This window comes from Ranitomeya variabilis, chromosome 2 (genome assembly GCF_051348905.1).
Source record: "Ranitomeya variabilis isolate aRanVar5 chromosome 2, aRanVar5.hap1, whole genome shotgun sequence".
In the NCBI taxonomy this organism is placed as follows: Eukaryota; Metazoa; Chordata; class Amphibia; order Anura; family Dendrobatidae; genus Ranitomeya; species Ranitomeya variabilis.
Window position 1 is genome coordinate 520,017,231 of NC_135233.1, and position 6,000 is coordinate 520,023,230.

The window sequence follows — 6,000 nt, forward strand, 5'->3', positions numbered from 1 at the left end:
AAAAAAAAGAAGTGCAGGGGAACCTTACATATTACCGCCAAAGGGGGAAATGCACGCAGACACCCACATGCCGTGCCTCCCATATCCGCAACACTCGTCTACTTATACTGAAGATACTTTTCGCATCATGTGCATGAGACTTCTTAAAACTTCTGTGAAATGCAGCAGATTTTTCGCGAGTGAATATTCCGCAGAAAACTCCTGCATTTTCCCTACACGGAAACTTATCACTCATTGCAAATCCAGTTCATCTCTGTCAGTACATACAGCAAACTAATACACTAAGTCTATATCACAGGGCTACCTAACCCAGGACAGACCCTAGGGACATAACATAGACCTGTGTCTTACATGGATAAATAGCCATACATTACACTAATACACTAAGTCTATATCACAGGGCTACCTAACCCAGGACAGACCCTAGGGACATAACATAGACCTGTGTCTTACATGGATAAATAGCCATACATTACACTAATACACTAAGTCTATATCACAGGGCTACCTAACCCAGGACAGACCCTAGGGACATAACATAGACCTGTGTCTTACATGGATAAATAGCCATACATTACACTAATACACTAAGTCTATATCACAGGGCTACCTAACCCAGGACAGACCCTAGGGACATAACATAGACCTGTGTCTTACATGGATAAATAGCCATACATTACACTAATACACTAAGTCTATATCACAGGGCTACCTAACCCAGGACAGACCCTAGGGACATAACATAGACCTGTGTCTTACATGGATAAATAGCCATACATTACACTAATACACTAAGTCTATATCACAGGGCTACCTAACCCAGGACAGACCCTAGGGACATAACATAGACCTGTGTCTTACATGGATAAATAGCCATACATTACACTAATACACTAAGTCTATATCACAGGGCTACCTAACCCAGGACAGACCCTAGGGACATAACATAGACCTGTGTCTTACATGGATAAATAGCCATACATTACACTAATACACTAAGTCTATATCACAGGGCTACCTAACCCTGGACAGACCCTAGGGACATAACATAGACCTGTGTCTTACATGGATAAATAGCCATACATTACACTAATACACCAAGTGTATATCACAGGGCTACCTAACCCAGGACAGACCCTAGGGACATAACATAGACCTGTGTCTTACATGGATAAATAGCCATACATTACACTAATACACCAAGTGTATATCACAGGGCTACCTAACCCTGGACAGACCCTAGGGACATAACATAGACCTGTGTCTTACATGGATAAATAGCCATACATTACACTAATACACTAAGTCTATGTCACAGGGCTACCTAACCCAGGACAGACCCTAGAGACATAACATAGACCTGTGTCTTACATGTATAAATAGCCATACATTACACTAATACACTAAGTCTATATCACAGGGCTACCTAACCCTGGACAGACCCTAGGGACATAACATAGACCTGTGTCTTACATGGATAAATAGCCATACATTACACTAATACACCAAGTGTATATCACAGGGCTACCTAACCCTGGACAGACCCTAGGGACATAACATAGACCTGTGTCTTACATGGATAAATAGCCATACATTACACTAATACACCAAGTGTATATCACAGGGCTACCTAACCCTGGACAGACCCTAGGGACATAACATAGACCTGTGTCTTACATGGATAAATAGCCATACATTACACTAATACACCAAGTGTATATCACAGGGCTACCTAACCCTGGACAGACCCTAGGGACATAACATAGACCTGTGTCTTACATGGATAAATAGCCATACATTACACTAATACACTAAGTCTATATCACAGGGCTACCTAACCCAGGACAGACCCTAGGGACATAACATAGACCTGTGTCTTACATGGATAAATAGCCATACATTACACTAATACACCAAGTGTATATCACAGGGCTACCTAACCCTGGACAGACCCTAGGGACATAACATAGACCTGTGTCTTACATGGATAAATAGCCATACATTACACTAATACACTAAGTCTATATCACAGGGCTACCTAACCCAGGACAGACCCTAGGGACATAACATAGACCTGTGTCTTACATGGATAAATAGCCATACATTACACTAATACACTAAGTCTATATCACAGGGCTACCTAACCCAGGACAGACCCTAGGGACATAACACAGACCTGTGTCTTACATGGATAAATAGCCATACATTACTGTCTATGTTCTTTGTGCAGCGATTGTCCACAAAACCCCGCACCGGACACATGTCCTAGTGGCCCACTTGCCCACCAAACTCACTTATTGTAATGACTGGCTCTGTGAATATGGACCGTACATGGCCGTCACTCCTCGGCATCTGTGTGCGATCTATAGGAAGTACAGACATGTGAATACAGGCTCAGCAGTGACAATTTGGACATCTTTGGCCATGTTTAATAATGCATCAATAAATAATCGAGCTTTAACCTTGGGAGCTGGAATCTGTTACTAATGTTATTCACAAATGGGTGAGAATATATATATATATATATATATATAATATAATTTCCCCAAGCATTCTATATTAATGTTGTACACATAGTAACTGTGCTTGTCAATATTCACATATATATGTTTCTCAGTATAACTCACATACGTGTACCAAAAAGCAGAAACTATTTAGTAAATTTGCCAACATCTGTGGTTTTCCTAAGGACTTTTGAGAAAACATATTAGTTCTAATAATCTAATCTAATAAACTAATTTAATTAATCATTCTAACTCTGAACTATGAAACGACTCAATAACATCTTCAGCCCGGATACAATTGTATCAATGGCCCCAAACACAGACATCATTTTGTAAATAAATATTACATATGTGCAATAGAAATATTTATAGTGTAAGTACAGTATCATACAAACATGGAATCACCATGTATAATAAAGACAAGGAGACATTTCCAAGTGGTTTCTCTTAATGATTGAGTACGCCAGAGAGATCCCACATGAGACTGACACCTGTACAATATCATTACACGCCGGACTACGCTACATAAAGCAATCCACATACACATGTACAGGGGGAAAGTCAAATATATACACTTTATAAAGCATCAATTAAAAATCAGAAGCACATAAAGGCTTTCGCTCCCCATCGGTATAAAGAGGACTGTAATACAGCAGCTGTGGAAACGCAGAATGCCATGAAACGGTATGGGAAAGGAGGGGGCGTCCCAATGCAATAACCGTGGGCTTTAATCAAACTGTTATTAATTTCTAAGCATTTGGAAAGTCCGTGAAGCAATTTCTGCAGTAGCGTAACGTGCCACATCATATGTATCGCACTTTAATTGTGGATCTGGGAAACACTAGCTGCATATAATTGGCAGGAATTTAGCCTTCCACGCTGCAATTCAACCATCCAAGAAACGAGCCAATATAATCCATGTACAAAGTAACCGGCATCACACATCCTGAAGCCACTCTCCAAAGCTGCTATCCCCCTCATGTTGCTCTCGGAGTTGGGGGCTGATGCCAGTCTTGCCATCCCCTCCAAGCAGGTGCCCTGTATACACCATGTAAATATTGTATGTGCACAAAAACGCACCCCATGCGGCACACAGCCCCTTACGGTTACATGATTCCAGAAACTAACGTCCCCATACGTAAAAACAAATAAAACCCAACACCACTACATGGCAGAAAAATACAAGGATGCAAACATGCATAATACAGCGGCTAAAATACACCAATACTAGAGGCTGGTAGAATGCAGTTAACTCTTTGCGGATTGCCCTAGCTTTATTAGTACATGGCATGCAAACAAAATAACATGCTCTCTTAAAGGGTCCAAGCCAGTGGAATCTATACCTCCCCTGCCCAGCAATGGTTTAGGAGTTTGGGAAAGTCTGATAGAGAGTGCCGCTCGCTACCTATGAAAGTCCATGCTGGGCTGGATGCTGCTGGTCGTCCCTGCTGGCTGCTCCTCACTGCCTCCTCTCTCCTTCTCTGGCTGACACACTCCCTGTCTCCCTCTCCTCCTCCTCCTCCCCTCTGCCTTATTCTGGGATTGATTGATTACAATCAGTGACCAAAGGCTGTGACATGGGCATGCACTTGGCTCACAACTGCACCATGAAATCCAGAGACTGAGGACAGGACAGATATTATTATTATTACACTGCACCAGGGAAATGACAGGTTGAGCGATTATTAGGGGGCAAGCTATTAAAACACAGCAGGGAAGGGAGGAGGCTTTTTCATATCATTTCTGCATATAGCGGATGAGCTCTATCCTATAATACCATGATCATTCTTTTCATTAGATTTTTTTTAACTGCCAGGTAAATTATCTACATTATACCCATTAGTAAATAAAGATAAATATTTTGTTTTAAGCTAAAATTTCAGTAAGAACACATTGTTTGAAAATTAAGATTTTTTTTTCCTTTTTTTTATTGTAAATAAAATTTGAAAAATCCACAAATTACATGGAAATATTAAAATAAATTAGCTATTCTATTAACACGATGCAAATACCAAGACTTGAATTGGACAAAATATACTGGAAAACAAAAATTAAATGCCAGACGGGGTTAAAAATAAAATCATGCAAGGATTTAAGAGACCAAAGCCGCCGCTATATATTATTTCCATCCTATCCCTGGGCAGCCATGTAACACAGTGGTCTTATAACACAGTGATCCCTACAAAGAATTATTAACCCCTTGCACGCCCCTCCAGGGTTTTCAATCAAACTTGTGCGTACCGTAACTGGACAGGAATGATAAATAATATAGTTTGGGGTCTTTTTTTTCCCTACAGATGTCAATGACTTGCTTTGCGTGACTTATTTTCTTTCTGTTGTTACACACAATCCCTCCCTTGGCCCAGGCCTCAGATCAGCAGAATTGTTACAGTCCATGCATACAGTACAGTATATGTGCCCTGTGCATGCAGGAGGAGGCAGGGGGATGTGTCTGTATATGACTGCCCAGCCTCCATCACAATAGACATCTCCCTGGGAATATTATTCCATGTGTGCCCCCCTCCTCTTGGCCTGATGTGACATTGCAATGCCCCCAGACCTTGCAAAATACATATAATGCCTTCTGATCCCTGTATTCCACCTGGAAGAAGAGGGACAGAAAGGAAAGAGAGAGAGGGAATGAGAAAGAGAAGGAAGGAAGAGGGGGAGGGAGAGGGCAGATCATGTCGCTCTCCAATTAATTAGCAAAGAAAAATCCTGCTTCCTAGTACAAGCCCAATGGGTGCCCCCTGCTCTGCCCCCTGCCCTGGGCTGTGATGTGAGGGTGGGGGCACAGCCCCTGTCTGCCCCGCTGCTGGCAATGACAAGGCACCTCTAACCCACAGGCTTTGTGTGTTGTTTCTATCTGATTTACATCCCCCTGTGCTATAATGTGGGCTGAGGATGAGGAGACTTTACCTCGCTGCCTGGGTCCCTGGGCTGCAGTCAGTGCTGTGCTGGGAGTTCCTCCATGGCGGCTGGGGGTCGGGAGGTGCTGTCAGAAGGAGCAGACAGGGTGAAACCTTCGACCCTGAGGGTCCCCCGGCTGCTCTAGAGTGGAAATGAGAGACTCAGGGAGGAAAATGAGAGCAGCCTCGATCTGAGGAGAGAGCAGAGAGTGCAGTGAGTAGGGGCTGCCACTGGGTCAGGGAGCAGGAGAGAGGGGCTGCCACTGGGTCAGGGAGCAGGAGAGAGGGGCTGCCACTGGGTCAGGGAGCAGGAGAGAGGGGCTGCCACTGGGTCAGGGAGCAGGAGAGAGGGGCTGCCACTGGGTCAGGGAGCAGGAGAGGGGCTGCCACTGGGTCAGGGAGCAGGAGAGAGGGGCTGCCACTGGGTCAGGGAGCAGGAGAGAGGGGCTGCCACTGGGTCAGGGAGCAGGAGAGAGGGGCTGCCACTGGGTCAGGGAGCAGGAGAGAGGGGCTGCCACTGGGTCAGGGAGCAGGAGAGGGGCTGCCACTGGGTCAGGGAGCAGGAGAGAGGGGCTGCCACTGGGTCA

The 6,000-nt window shown here is 44.1% G+C and overlaps 1 protein-coding gene across 4 annotated transcripts in view; it reads right to left on the bottom strand.

Moving 5' to 3' along the window:
* MPPED2 (metallophosphoesterase domain containing 2) overlaps window positions 1–5,577 on the bottom strand; it is a 289,676-nt gene extending 284,099 nt beyond the window's left edge. Inside the window, exon 1 of one of the 4 annotated variants that reach the window (XM_077288056.1) lies at window positions 5,424–5,577. The gene's annotated coding sequence lies outside the window, so the exon portion shown is untranslated. Of the gene's footprint in view, window positions 1–3,909; window positions 4,018–5,423 lie in introns of those variants that run through there. The other 3 variants (XM_077288058.1, XM_077288057.1, XM_077288059.1) reach the window with 3 other exon arrangements.
* Between the last annotated feature and the right edge of the window lie 423 nt (window positions 5,578–6,000).